The following is a 15949-nucleotide window of genomic DNA, read 5'->3' on the forward strand; positions in this document are numbered from 1 at the left end:
TCTTATTTTGTAGGATTCTGGCATTTGCATACAGACATTTCAAACAATGTCTGTTGTTCTTATTTATAACTTTCTCAGCAGTTGAAAGTGATAACTTGTAATTCTTAAAGTCTGTCTGCACTTTATTTAAAGACACCTGGGGGCTTATTTTCAAAAAAGAAAAACATCCAAAAAGTGGCATAAGTCTACTTTTGGATGTTTATCTCACAAAAATGTCAAAATCAGTATTTTCAAAAACTATTTTTAGACGTTTTTCTCTGAAGTCTGCCAGAAGTACGTCTAAATCTCAAAGGGGCAGGCCAGGGGTGTGTTCAAGGCGGGATTTGGGCGTTCCTAAGACTTGGACATTTTTGAGACATACTGGAACAAAACAAAAACATCTAGTACTAAAACTTAGACGTTTTGAGCTAGACCTGTTTTTATTACGAATAAGGCACAAAAATGTGCCCCAATGACAAGATGACCACTGGAGGGAATCAGGGACAACCTCCCTTATTCCCCCAGTGGTCACTAACCCCAAAATTGTGAACATTACTTGCCAGCCTCAGATGTCATACTCAGGTCCATTACAGCAGCATGCAGTTCCCTGAAGTAGTTTAGTAGTAGGTGCAGTGCACTTCAGACAGGTGGACCCAGGCTCCTACCTCCCTACCTGTTACATTTGTGAAGGAAACTGTGAGCCCTCTAAAACTCACCAGAAACCCACTGTATCCACACATAAGTGCCCTCTTCCTATATAATAAAACTCACCTCCAACGTTCTAATGCTTGGGACCGTGGCTCCCTCAGCACGGAGGTGGTCTGCTAGGCAGCATCGAACTCAATGAAGTCAACAAACACAGCTGAACGCAGGAACTGGCTGCTGGCACGTGGGAAAAAAAAAGGCACCAGACCCACAGTAACAAAAACAAAAGGGTGAAGAGAGAGCCTCCGGGCAACTCAGCAGGGGACCTGGACCACACTGCAAGCTGCAGGAAGCTGAATTGCCCTCCAGTCCTGCACTAACAAAAAAAAAAAAAAAGTGAACACACAGGCTCCGGGCACCTCAGCAAGCAGCAGGAAGCTGAACAGCCCTCTGGACCCGCACTAACAAAACAAAAACAAAGGTGAAGACACAGCCTCAGGCGTATCAGCAGGGGACGTCGACTATAACGCAAGCTGCTTGAAGCCTAGCAGACGGACCAACTTTCCTAACAGCAGGTACACTTATGGGAGAGAAAGGGCAGGAAAAAAAAAAAGAGCACAATCACGAGATAAAAAAAAAAAAAAGAAAAGGAACTGAAAAACCGGGGGGGGGGGGGGGGGGGGGGGGGGGGGACTACCCTGCACCTCAGACAGAAGGAAGGGGTCATCCACACACACACAACACACAGTCTTTCACTCTTTGTGTGACACACACTCTCAAACACACACACTCTCTGTCTGACACACACACATGTTCTCTCTCACATGCAGGGGGGGGGGAGGAAAAGAGAGGGGCCTGGAACTTCAAGGGGAGACAGACAAAAACACATGGAGAGGGGGGAGAGAACAGAATGAGAAGGAAAGGGGAGAGGACAAATGTTACACATGTATGGATGGAGGGCATGGACAAAAGAGCACAATCGCAGGATTAAAACAAGGAAAAGTTACTGAAAATACAAACAGGGGGGAGGGGACGACCCTGCAACACGGACAGAAGGAAGGGGTCATGCACACACACAAATACACACACACAGAGACAGACACACTCTCTCTCACACACACACTCACACATACACTCACACTCAGACTCACTGCTCGCCCCTGTGGTCCCAGAACTTCAAACACAAAAGGTGGGGGTAACTGCACATCGGACAGAATGAGGGGGTCATGCACACACGCAGACACATACTCTGGCACACTGTAGCTCTGTGTCACACACACACACACTCTTTTCCACTCTCTGTGTCTCACTGTGACACACACTCAAACACACAAACTTTACTAACAACTCTACAGATACCAAAAATAAAAAAAACAAAAACCATTGCTAGCGCCCGTTTCCTTACAAACAGAAACGGGCCTTTTTTACTAGTCACCCATAAGGGCTATGATAGTGGTGTATAGTTGGAGGTAGTGGTTTTGGGGGGGCTCAGCACACAAGGTAAGGGAGTAATGGTGAGATGTGTACCTGGGAGCAATTTATTAAGTCCACTGCAGTGCCGCCTAGGGTGCTCTATTGCTGTCCTGGGACGTCAGGAGGACCAGTCTACAAAAAATGCTGGCTCCTTCTAAATCCCAATGGCTTGATTTTGTGTGTTTTGCACTTGGACATTTTTTTTTTTCAAAAATGCCCCCCCCCAAAAAAAAACAAAACAAAAAAAAAACATCCAAATCACAAAACACCAATAGTATTTTCAAAAACGAAAGACGTTTTTCTTTTTTGAAAATGACCTTTCCTGTTCAGAATTTGGATGTTTTGTGTAAAACATCCAAATTCAGATTTAGACGTTCTATCGAAATGATCCTTCTGGTCTTCTACAGTGAAGATAGAAGGTCATGGATTTGATATACCACCTTTCTGTGGATACAACCAAAGCGGCTTACGTATATTATATTCAGGTACTTTTTCTGTCCCTAGTGGGCTTGTATCTGGGGCAATGGAAGATTCAGTGACTTGCTGCAGTGGGAATTGAACCCAGTTCTCCAGGATTCTCAGTCCACTGCAGTAACCAAACTATTGGGATACCCTATCTTTTCTATTTTGTTGATATCTTTTAAAGATATCTTGTTCTGAACCATATGCTTTTAAGCGAATGTCAGTCTTGCCCCACCGCATGTGACTGTCAGCGATCCCACCACATATGAATTAAAGTACTAACATAGTTACAGCCCCTCCAGCAAGTGGGCAGTGTTGTTGAGTCAAGCTTGCTGAGACATTGGGGGGTGAGTAATGGGCCCAAAATAAGTTTTAGCTGTGTATTTACTATAGCCAGAGAAAGAGTATATTTAAAACTATACTCCCATACTTGAGACCAGAATTCACCAGTGGTCTTTCCCTCTAAAATTGGCCCTATATAGATATGGAGGGTCTTTTTTGAAATGCTGTCTAAGTGAGGTGGGGGGGAGGGAGTCAACATGAAAACATCATAAAAATGGATGAAGCCAAAGGACGTTTTTATGTGCTCCCAAATCGGCCCCCAAAACGTCCAAATTTAGGATGCATTGCAGACTGACATAGATGTTCCAAGATACTCCTTTTCCCTCTTAGAAAATTACTTAATGAAAACAACCAAATGCAGAAGTGGCTCTGTGGTACTAGGAGGTCATTTGCTGTGACGGAAGGGGCGTCTTTTTCCATGTGCGAAATTTTCATATGAGGTGCACATGGAAGGGCGTCCCACATAGTGCAAAATGTCTGCACTGTGTAAACCCTAACTTTTTTCTTGCAGAGAGCCAGCTCCTGGTGCTGCTTTGCCTCCTGTTTAAACACCACCATAGGTTTGCCCCACATAATGGGGGCCAGGAGGCCGATTATGAGATCCCTGGAAAGGTGAGTGTAATGCAGTGCTGCAAGGAGCCCAACATCAGACATGTGCAAGAACCATACTTTGGCATTCTCACAGGCAAATTGTGAGTTGATGGAAAAGTTATCAGACCCCCTTCCCTGTCCCCATGGGCAACATTTGCAGAACAGACAAGAACATGTCCCCCATGCCCATATGACCCCCCTACACCCGTATGCCCCCCCACCCCCCCTGCATGGAAGCCTTAATGAGGTACTATGCATCTCTGAGACTCTTCTATTAAGCTCAGGCCTGCTACTCCATAGCTACATAAATATATGCACAGTGACAGCAGCTCAAAAATGCAGTCCCTGCAGCCCTAAGTCCCATATACCATGCCTGATCGTGCATCACCAACTCGGCCAAACTGCAGATGTCACCGAGAAAGCACTTCATTCCATCCACAATCCCCATTCCCATCTAATGCCAGCCAGCACCTCTGGCCATGCATTGACTATACACCCTCTAGCGAGCCCCATTATAGCTGCCCTCAGCTGTCACAGGCCAACTGAGGAGTATAGTAAAACATGTCATATGGGAACCTGGTCTGCCAAGCTAAAAAGGGGCCACCATGTGAACCTTGTCTCCTCAAACGTGTTTTGCAGATGCTTTGTAATCCACCGGGTCCTTGAGGTGCTCAGTTGCTGGTTCAGGTGCATCAGGAGGGGGAACAGGGCACTGATCTTCCGCATGAGTGAGCGTCTGAGAATCCACATAGCAGCTCCATAACAGCCTTCTCCTGGAGCAATGCCTGAGTAAGCAGTAACCTTCAACAGAATGTGGCCACAGCCTCCATGTCCAGATACCAAACAATTGAGATGAGATTGGCAAAGGTATGGGGTGGGGGAGGGTGGTTGGAAGGGTTTGGGGTTAGCACTCTTCTGTGGGTCAAAATCAAAGTGCCCAGCAGGTCACATACAGCTACATATCAAATAGCAGCAGCTGTGTTGGGGAAAACAACCAACAGTCATAAGGTGCTTCAGTGGGAATTGAACCCTGGTCCACTGTGTTCACAGCCCCCAGCACCAACCACTACGCTACACTTTACACATACCTGACAAGGTGTAGTGTGCAAGGAGGACACCACAGGGACCACAGAAGGCAATCAGTGCACTAGGTGTCACCCAAAAGAGCAGGCTGTGCAGAATGTACATGCGATTATGAAGTCCAAAGTGCTGTTTGCCACCCAGTGAAATATTCAGCTAGGCTACAGCAGGGGTCATGAAACCTCCAAATAGATAGGATGCATGCCCCCCCCCCCCCTTCCTCTACAGGCACAGCAGCACATTCGAGGAATCCAAAACCACCTCTTCACGGTCCCCATGGCAGCTCAGTCTTGCACATGACCATGTGGTGGCATGCAGGCATAGATCTGGATAGCTGCACTGTTATACTGGCTATATAGAATATGTCTAACTGATATGCACACTTACTTCACACAGGTCACCCTCCAGAGAGGAGGAAGGGGCCTAGCCAGAGGTGGAGCACCAGGAGGAAGAGGAGGGGACTGAACCAGAGTTGGCCCAGTCACAGAAGGAGCAGGAGGGAGAGGCAGGACAGGCCCTGCTAGTGGCAGAGGAAATGGTGAAGCAAGTGGTGGTGGAGGACATTGGCATGTCCCCACCTCCCCAGGGGCCTAACCAACAGGAGGAAGAGGACATGGCATTGTTTCTCCGAGGACAAGCAGGCTGCTTGTTCTCACTGATGGGTGACGTCCACGGCAGCCCCTCCAATCGGAAACTTCACTAGCAAAGTCCTTTGCTAGCCCTCGCGCGCCCGCGCGCACTCGCGCATGCGCGGCCGTCTTCCCGCCCGAAACCGGCTCGAGCCGGCCAGTCTTCTTTTGTCCGCACTCGGTACGGTCGTGTTTTCGCCGTGTCGAGCCCCGGAAAGTCGACCTCGCGCGTCCAATTTGTTTTGAACGTGTTTTTTTTTCCTTCGGGAAAGCTTTGTCCTAGTCGGGAAGTGCTCCGGAAACCCCCCGCCGGGTTTCGTGTAAATCCTCCCCGTACTTCCAGCTTTTTTGCCCCGGTAAGTTTTCTTTCGTCGTCGGGGTAGGCCTCTTTCGGCCTCGGTCGAGATTTTTTCTCCCTCTAAATTTGGTGCTTCAAATTTCGCCATTTCGGCTTTTGATTTCGCCGGCGTGATTTTTCCGCCCATGACATCGAAGCCTTCCAGCGGCTTCAAGAAGTGCACCCAGTGCGCCCGGGTTATCTCGCTCACTGATCGACACTCGTCGTGTCTTCAGTGTCTGGGGGCCGAGCACCGCCCTCAGAACTGCAGTCTGTGTTCCCTGCTTCAAAGGCGGACTCAGGTAGCGAGACTAGCCCAGTGGAACGTGTTGTTCTCGGGCTCTTCGTCGGCATCGGCACCGGGATCTTCGAGTGCATCGACGTCGTCAGCGTCCAGACCATCTTCCTCGGCCGCCCCTGCATCGAGTGCATCGAGGCATCGGGCCTCTGCATCGGCGCCGAGACATCGGATAGCTGCATCGACGTCGGTGGTACCAGGACCTCGTCTGCTGATGTCGTCGGACGGTGGTGCATCGGGTGGAGTGCAGGTGAGGGCTGTCCATTCCCCTGCTGGTGGCGGTGAGCCCTCGGGTGGGTCTCCGCCTACCCTGAGGGCTCCTGCGGTACAGCCCCCCCGAGATCGACCTTCTTCAGTCTCGGCCCCGAGGAAGCGACGGGTGGATTCGACGTCCTCCTCGTCGGTGCCGGGGAGCTCCGGTGACATGCTTCGGAAGAAATCGAAGAAGCATCGACACCGGTCTCCTCCCCGTGTCGGCACCGAGAGCTCTGGGTCGCCGAGGGATTCGGCACCCAGCAGGCATCGGCACCGAGAGGACCGCTCACCCTCTGTTCAGGAGGTGTCGATGCGCTCCGCTCTGGACAGCCCGGAACAGCCTCCACGCCCGGAACAGGTACTGACGTCGACGCCTGCATCGACCTCTCAGCCTTTCTCTGCAGCCGCTCTAAACGAGAGCCTCCGGGCCGTTCTCCCAGAGATTCTGGGAGAGCTGTTGCGCCCTACCCCTCCGGTACCGGCGGTGCTTGCGCCACCGGTACCGTCGAGCGTGGCGCCGGCTGGCCCATCGCCCAGGTTGAGGTCCCCGACGTCGGTACCCACCGCGTGCGGTACCGACCGCGGCCACCTCCCAGGAAGGCTCCCCGACTACGTCGGCGGAGGGAGCTTCGCCGATGCGGGCGAGGGAGTCTACCTCTCGACGCCCCCATCGTGGACGGGGTTCCACGGAGTCGAGCAGGGCGAGGTTGCAGACACAGGTCCGTGAACTTGTGTCTGACACCGAGGGTGAGGCCTCGTGGGAGGAAGAGGAAGATCCCAGATATTTCTCTGACGAGGAGTCTGAGGGTCTTCCATCTGATCCCACTCCCTCTCCTGAGAGACAGCTTTCTCCTCCCGAGAGTCTGTCTTTTGCCTCCTTTGTCCGGGAGATGTCTACGGCCATCCCCTTCCCGGTGGTTGTGGAGGACGAGCCCAGGGCTGAAATGTTTGAGCTCCTGGACTATCCTTCTCCACCTAAGGAAGCGTCCACTGTTCCCTTGCACCATGTCCTGAAGAAGACATTGCTTGCGAACTGGACCAAGCCATTAACTAATCCCCACATTCCCAAGAAGATCGAGTCCCAGTACCGGATCCATGGGGACCCAGAGCTGATGCGCACTCAGTTGCCTCATGACTCTGGAGTTGTGGATTTGGCCCTAAAGAAGGCTAAGAGTTCTAGGGAACATGCTTCGGCGCCCCCGGGCAAGGACGCTAGAACCTTAGACTCCTTTGGGAGGAAGGCCTACCATTCCTCTATGCTCGTGTCCAAGATCCAGTCTTACCAGCTCTACACGAGCATACACATGCGGAATAATGTGCGGCAGTTGGCGGGCTTGGTTGATGCTCTTCCCCCTGAGCAAGCCAAGCCTTTCAGGAGGTGGTCAGGCAGCTGAAGGCGTGCAGAAAATTCCTGGCCAGAGGAGTTTATGACACTTTTGATGTTGCGTCCAGGGCCGCTGCTCAAGGTGTGGTGATGCGCAGGCTCTCATGGCTGCGTGCCGCCGACCTGGAGAATAGAATCCAGCAGCGGATTACGGACTTGCCTTGCCGTGCGGATAACATTTTTGGCGAAAAAGTCGAGCAGGTGGTAGAGTCTCTCCACCAGCGGGACACCGCATTCGACAAGTTCGCCCGCCGGCAGCCTTCAGCTTCTACCTCTACAGGTAGACGATTTTTCGGGGAAGGAAGACTGTTCCCTATACTTCTGGCAAGCGTAGGTACAATCCTCCTTCCCGACAGCCTGCGGCCCAGGCTAAGCCCCAGCGCGCTCGCTCTCGTCAGCAGCGTGCGAATCAGCAAGGCCCCGCGGCTCCCCAGCAAAAGCAAGGGGCGAGCTTTTGACTGGCTCCAGCAGAGCATAGCCGACATCCAAGTGTCAGTGCCGGGCGACCTGCCTGTCGGAGGGAGGTTGAAAGCTTTTCACCAAAGGTGGCCTCTTATAACCTCCGATCAGTGGGTTCTCCAAATAGTCCGGCAAGGATACACCCTCAATTTGGCCTCTCAACCTCCAAATTGTCCACCGGGAGCTCAGTCCTACAGCTTCCAGCACAAGCAGGTACTTGCAGAGGAACTCTCCGCCCTTCTCAGCGCCAATGCGGTCGAGCCCGTGCCACCCGGGCAAGAAGGGCTGGGGTTCTATTCCAGGTACTTCCTTGTGGAAAAGAAAACAGGGGGGATGCGTCCCATCCTAGACCTAAGGGCCCTGAACAAACATCTCGTAAAAGAAAAGTTCAGGATGCTTTCCCTGGGCACCCTTCTCCCCATGATTCAGCAAAACGATTGGCTATGCTCTCTGGACTTGAAGGATGCCTACACACACATCCCGATACTGCCAGCTCACAGACAGTATCTGCGATTTCAGCTGGGCGCACGCCACTTCCAGTACTGTGTGCTACCCTTTGGGCTCGCCTCTGCGCCCAGGGTGTTCACAAAGTGCCTAGCTGTGGTAGCAGCGGCACTTCGCAGGCTGGGAGTGCACGTGTTCCCATATCTCGACGATTGGCTGGTGAAGAACACATCCGAGGCAGGAGCCCTGCAGTCCATGCAGATGACTATTCGCCTCCTGGAGCTACTGGGGTTTGTGATAAATTATCCAAAGTCCCATCTTCTCCCAGTGCAGAAACTCGAATTCATCGGAGCCCTGCTGGATTCTCGGACGGCTCGCTGCCTATCTCCCAGAGGCGAGGGCCAACAACTTGTTGTCCCTCGTCTCGGGGGTGCGAGCGTCCCAGCAGATCACAGCTCGGCAGATGTTGAGATTGCTGGGCCACATGGCTTCCACAGTTCATGTGACTCCCATGGCCCGCCTTCACATGAGATCTGCTCAATGGACCCTAGCCTCCCAGTGGTATCAGGCCGCCGGGGGTCTAGAGGACGTGATCCACCTGTCCACGAGTTTTCTCGAATCCCTGTATTGGTGGACGATTTGCTCCAATTTGACTCTGGGACGTCCCTTCCAAATTCCTCAGCCTCAAAAAGTGCTGACCACGGATGCGTCTCTCCTGGGATGGGGAGCTCATGTCGATGGGCTTCACACCCAAGGAAGGTGGTCCCTCCAAGAAAGCGATCTACAGATCAATCTTCTGGAGTTGCGAGCGATCTGGAACGCTCTGAAGGCTTTCAGAGATCGGCTGTCCCACCAAATTATCCAAATTCAGACAGACAATCAGGTTGCCATGTACTATGTCAACAAGCAGGGGGGCACCGGATCTCGCCCCCTGTGTCAGGAAGCCGTCAGCATGTGGCTCTGGGCTCGCCGTCAAGGCATGGTGCTCCAAGCCACATATCTGGCAGGCGTAAACAACAGTCTGGCCGACAGGTTGAGCAGGATTATGCAACCTCACGAGTGGTCGCTCAATTCCCGTGTGGTGCGACAGATCTTCCAGGCGTGGGGCACCCCCCTGGTGGATCTCTTCGCATCTCAAGTGAACCACAAGGTCCCTCAGTTCTGTTCCAGGCTTCAGGCCCACGGCAGACTGGCGTCGGATGCCTTCCTCCTGGATTGGGGGGAAGGTCTGCTGTATGCTTATCCTCCCATTCCTCTGGTGGGGAAGACTTTGTTGAAACTCAAGCAAGACCGAGGCACCATGATTCTGATTGCTCCCTTTTGGCCGCGTCAGATCTGGTTCCCTCTTCTTCTGGAGTTATCCTCCGAAGAACCGTGGAGATTGGAGTGTTTTCCGACCCTCATCACGCAGGACGAAGGGGCTCTTCTGCATCCCAACCTCCAGTCCCTGGCTCTCACGGCCTGGATGTTGAGGGCGTAGACTTTGCCTCTTTGGGTCTGCCAGAGGGTGTCTCCCGCATCTTGCTTGCTTCCAGGAAAGACTCCACTAAGAGAAGTTACTTCTTTCATTGGAGGAGGTTTGCCGTCTGGTGTGACAGCAAGGCCCTAGATCCTCGCTCTTGTCCTACACAGACCCTGCTTGAATACCTTCTCCACTTGTCTGAGTCTGGTCTGAAGACCAACTCCGTAAGGGTTCACCTTAGTGCAATCAGTGCATACCATTACCAAGTGGAAGGTAAGCCGATCTCAGGACAGCCTTTAGTTGTTCGCTTCATGAGAGGTTTGCTTTTGTCAAAGCCCCCTGTCAAGCCTCCTACAGTGTCATGGGATCTCAATGTCGTTCTCACCCAGCTGATGAAACCTCCTTTCGAGCCACTGAATTCCTGCCATCCGAGGTACTTGACCTGGAAGGTCATTTTCTTGGTGGCAGTTACCTCGGCTCGTAGAGTCAGTGAGCTTCAGGCCCTGGTAGCCCAGGCCCCTTACACCAAATTTCATCACAACAGAGTAGTCCTCCGCACTCACCCTAAGTTTCTGCCAAAGGTTGTGTCGGAGTTCCATCTGAACCAGTCAATTGTCTTGCCAACATTCTTTCCCCGTCCTCATTCCTGCCCTGCTGAACGTCAGCTGCACACATTGGACTGCAAGAGAGCATTGGCCTTCTATCTGGAGCGGACACAGCCCCACAGACAGTCCGCCCAATTGTTTGTTTCTTTTGATCCCAACAAGAGGGGAGTGGCTGTAGGGAAACGCACCATATCCAATTGGCTAGCAGATTGCATTTCCTTCACTTACGCCCAGGCTGGGCTGGCTCTTGAGGGTCATGTCACGGCTCATAATGTTAGAGCCATGGCAGCGTCGGTAGCCCACTTGAAGTCAGCCACCATGGAGGAAATTTGCAAAGCTGCGACGTGGTCATCTGTCCACACATTCACATCTCATTATACTGCCTGCAGCAGGATACCCGACGTGACAGTCGGTTCGGGCAGTCAGTTCTTCAGAACCTGTTTGGGCTTTAGGATCCAACTCCACCCCCCGAGGGCCCTGTTTGTTCTGTTCCAGGCTACACTCTCAGTTAGTTGGTAAATTTTTAGGTCAATCTCAGTTATGTCCTCGCCGTTGCGAGGCCCAATTGACCAATGTTGTTGTTTTGAGTGAGCCTGGGGGCTAGGGATACCCCATCAGTGAGAACAAGCAGCCTGCTTGTCCTCGGAGAAAGCGAATGCTACATACCTGTAGAAGGTATTCTCCGAGGACAGCAGGCTGATTGTTCTCACAAACCCGCCCGCCTCCCCTTTGGAGTTGTGTCTTCCCTTGAAGTGTATTGTCTTGCTACATACTGGACTGGCCGGCTCGAGCCGGTTTCGGGCGGGAAGACGGCCGCGCATGCGCGCGGGCGCGCGAGGGCTAGCAAAGGACTTTGCTAGTGAAGTTTCCGATTGGAGGGGCTGCCGTGGACGTCACCCATCAGTGAGAACAATCAGCCTGCTGTCCTCGGAGAATACCTTCTACAGGTATGTAGCATTCGCTTTATGGACATGCCTCTTCTGGAGGGAGCAGAAGGGGTCAAAGAGTAGCCACAATGGGAAGAGCCCCTGCAGCCATAGCTGTCGTGTGGGTGGCACAGCTAGTGAGTGCTGCAGGGGTGCTGCCCATTGTGGCTACTCTTTGGCCCCTTCCTCTCCCTTCAAAAGGTGTTTAAATTTGGTAAAAGATTCCTCACAATGAGTACTAGGAGTAAGAGCCCTGCACCTCTGGAGTTGCCTGAATTGTGTTAGGTCAGGCAACTCCAGAGGTGCAGGGCTAGAAAGGCAGACTTCTGCGTAGATTAAAGTCTGGCCTGTCTGGGACCTGGTATTACTAGATGGTGTGAGTCCATAGACCTTAGGGAAAGAGAGAGGGTATACAGAATTTCCAAAGAAAAGAGATAGGGACGAGCATTGCAAAAATACACTTTTTTCCAAGTTTATTTATTAGTTTTTAGTAAGTACAAATTACAAAGTTAACATACAGTAATAAGAGTTACATGTGATGCTGAAACATCAGATATCATAATGCATGTAATGCTCTTAACACATGTACAGCTTATGATGATACACATGGGAGTATTAAATAATATTCACTGTGACTTATGATAATTGCAAACATATTATTGAGAAATCTTTTTGAGATATGTATCTAAAGATTACCATACTTTCCCTTTTGGATGTAACGGTACCAAGTTTGTCAGCTAAAGAAAGATCAAATTTATGGACCAAAAGTACGGACTGCCTCCAAAAGTGCACTGACAATAAAGAATTATCTTTCCATTTATTAAGGACAGTTTTAGTAGCTATTGTAATTAAAATAGTAATTTGGCTTCCTGAAGTGATAATTCTGATTCAATAGCAAATGAACCACAAACAATGAACTTTAGTGAAAGTGGGTCTTGAATAGAGAGAATACACTTTGTATGAGACATAAAATTTTAAACTATGAACTAAAAGAAAACGGAAGCCAGTGTAGTCTAAGAAACAGTGGCATGCTTTGCATATAAGTTGAATTGCGGAATTTTGGAGAGTTTGAAGTTGTGTAATTTGAGCAAAAACAAAATACCTGTATAGTCTAAATTACAATAGTCCAGGCAGGAAATAAGAAAAGCAATGAGAAGGTTATGCACCTCATTGAAATCAATGAAATTGTGAACAGACCAAATACTGTGTAGATTGAGATATCCAGATTTAAGAATCCTGGAAACTTGAAGTTAGAAAGAAAGGCCAGAGTCAAGTAAGATAGCAAGATATCGAAAAGGTTGGACCGTAGGAAGTGGTATTCCAGATAGTACAGGAACCAGTCAGCACAGAGTTCATACCCCGGTGTCAACCAGCAAGTAACAGTTTCTCCGTATTCAAAATTGGTTTATATCTAGAGCCACCCAAGGATGGAATCTAAACAGTTCTGTAAATGGTTTAGAAATGAGAAAATCAGAAAAAGAAGCAAGATATCATCTGCATAGAAAAAAGCTTTAATGTTGAACAACTGTATCAGCATTGCTAAAGGACTTTAAAAATATATTAAAGAGCAAAGGGGAATAAACAGACCCTTGTGGCATCTCACAGTCAAGCTGATAAGGTGTGGAGCATGAAGAAGAAAATATGACTGAGCAAAAACAATCCAACAAGAACAATTTGAACCAAATAAGAACCATGCCTTTAAGACCAGTCTCTGTTACCTGTTACTATTTGCTGATTGCACCTTTTCTGTTCATTGTTCTATTTTTTCTGAAAATAAACCTTTTTTTTTTTAGTTTTATACCTCTGCTTGTCTGGACTGACAAAGAATCCTGGTGGTTTGTGTCTGTGAGTGCTTTCCAGGACCTGTGGAACCACTGGGAGTTTGGCCCAATAACCTAGAAGTCACTGGGGATAATTTGAGAGTGGGAGACTCGCCCAGAGGCGGTTGTGACCCAGTCAGTGAAAGGAGGGTGCTAGTGTAGAGCGCAGGCAGACCTGAGCTGTGCTGGGGATAGACCCTCTAATTGGCCACGGGGTAGCCCCAGGTGGGTGGCTAGGCATTTCTTGACATTTACCTTCTGCATAGTATTGTGGAATACTAAAAGGTATCTCCTGCTTCTGTTTTACAAAGCTTCTTATAGGAATATTTGGTCTTGAATAGCTGAGTATATAGAACAGGGTCAGCAGATAAAGCATACTGTGCTTCTAGTGATTTGATTTCTAACAAATTCTTTTCTCTATAGTGTTCCTTTTTATCATGAGATACATATGCAATGATATTTCCACGGATATAAGCCTTCATATCATCCCATTTGTAAGGTATGAAACTGGGGAATCATCATTATGGACAGAATATTCTGCAGTGTCCCTCTGGATTTTCTCTATAACTTATCACCTGTAAGCATTATAGAAATGTCTCCATCTCACTTTACGGGACATATGATCTTGTGTATCTAACTTGAGAGTAATAGCCACATGATCAGAAATTACTATACCTTGTATAGTACCTTGTAATGTATAGTACCTTGTAATGTATAGTTGATTGCTTAAGGTAATTAGACAAAAAGAGGTTTTTTTACGCGTATGACATGAAGAGCCAAAAAGTGTGTGTAGTCTTTTTGTGTAGGGTTAAGTATCTCCTGGGATCTATCAGATTAAGTTTGTTAATGATTTATTGTAATAGAATTCAAACGTTTGATCTGGTAGTTCTAGATACACTTATATCTAATAACGGATCTAGGCATAGATGAAAATCTCCTCCAATGAGCAAGGGTTCAGCTGTAACCAGATTAGCATGTAATATCTTGTTTTTGAAGAGCTCAGGGTTGTCTGTGGTAGGAGTGTAACAAGAAAGGGCCTGAATCCCTGTTGATTGATTTTGACCCATCTGACTTAGCAATCAGATGTTACAATTAATACTTACACAAGTGATTCTTTAGAAAGCAATATAGCTACACCATTATGTTTGCCACTGGCTGCTGAATAATAAACTTCTTTCACCCATACTTGTTTAAGCTTTTTAGATTCTTTAAAGTCCAAATGGGTCTCACAATACTGTAAGCTAGGTCACAATTTGGCTAAACAATTAAGGATTTTCTTGTGCTTTATTAGATTATTGAGACATTTACATTCAGAGATTCAGCATTCAAGGAAAAAGCCTTGTTAATTGGATCTGATAGTGTAACAACATCAATTTTAGTATATGTATTAAAGCTAAACAGAGTCTGAGTTATGGTTATAAAAATAAAACAAAAAGATCGGATTGCCAACAAAAGAACAACAAATAATAACATCCAACTTCTCATCAGACTGATTCCTCTCGGTGTGACTGTCAGGCATACATACGAAGTTCCACTTACCTGTAAGCCAGTGGCGTAGCCAGACCTAACATTTTGGGTGGGCCCAGAGCTAATATGGGTGGGCACTGTGTATATAGGTATGAATAGTGTTTCTTTCTACAAAATAATGCATTAGACTGCACTTGATGATGGATTTCTTAGTAGTATGCCCAGCATCAACATATGGAAAAAACAATATTTTAAAATATAGTTTACACTATCCCACATCTTAAATTTGACCAGGCGTAAGTCTACTATAATGGCAAACATCTTAACACACATGACAGGATCCTACAGTATAATTTCAGACATGATATCCTTCAAACTTTGCTTCCCTACCCCTCCATCCAACCCTGTAGCCCGGCATCAGCCCTTCTCATCTCTACCCTACCCCCCCACCCATAGCCCAGCATCAGCCCTTCCCTTCCCCATCATCCATCCCATAGCTATGCCTTCCCCATTGAGGAAAAGAAAATTATTTGTATAATAATTATTTTTGTATGCTCTTCGCTTTGTTTGACTGAATATTTCTTTGTATTTCAGTTTATTACTATGTTTCTGTTTAAATGCTAACTTTTCAATAAAATATTTGAACTTTAAAAACTTGTTTAAAATACTGTGCTCACTGTTAATGGTAAGATGTTCACGCTTTATTATAAAATAAACCACAATGGAAAACATTCACACTGAGTTAGATACTGTTAACTTAATAATTAGCTCCTAGAGGAAAAAGTAGCAAGTCAGAAATATTAGTAAAGGGGATCATAAACTAGAATGTTCCTAGTTTCTAATCCAGACTTAACTAATAATTGACAGTGTGACCTTGGACAAGTCACAGCAGTGGCGTAGCTAGGGTAGTTGACACTCGGGGCTGGTCATTTTTTAACACCCCCCCCCCCCCCCCCGAAATCCAGTACTAGGCATACCGAGAATACAAAACACTCAGGACCTATAGAGCAATTCTACCATACCATAAGCAGTAATTTGTACGAGTCACACAAGGAAAAGGAAAGCATCTTAAACACTACAGTGAGCACTAGAACATCAATTCACCTATTGTAAAACGAAAAAAGACAGATTAGTACAGATCGTCGATCCTGCACAGTCAATGCCAACCGAAAGCCATGTCTTTTTCACAAATACAGATACACCCTAATCCACTATAGAATAAGTAATCATAAACTTTCTATTTAGACAAAAATTAAACTGAACCCCCGATGCCAGACTCTGCATACAATGC

The 15949-nt window shown here is 48.2% G+C and overlaps 1 protein-coding gene across 1 annotated transcript in view; it reads left to right on the forward strand.

Moving 5' to 3' along the window:
* NBEA (neurobeachin) overlaps positions 1 to 15949 on the forward strand; it is a 1994973-nt gene that overhangs the window by 992269 nt on the left and 986755 nt on the right.

Source organism: Microcaecilia unicolor, chromosome 4, assembly GCF_901765095.1.
Source record: "Microcaecilia unicolor chromosome 4, aMicUni1.1, whole genome shotgun sequence".
In the NCBI taxonomy this organism is placed as follows: domain Eukaryota; kingdom Metazoa; phylum Chordata; class Amphibia; order Gymnophiona; family Siphonopidae; genus Microcaecilia; species Microcaecilia unicolor.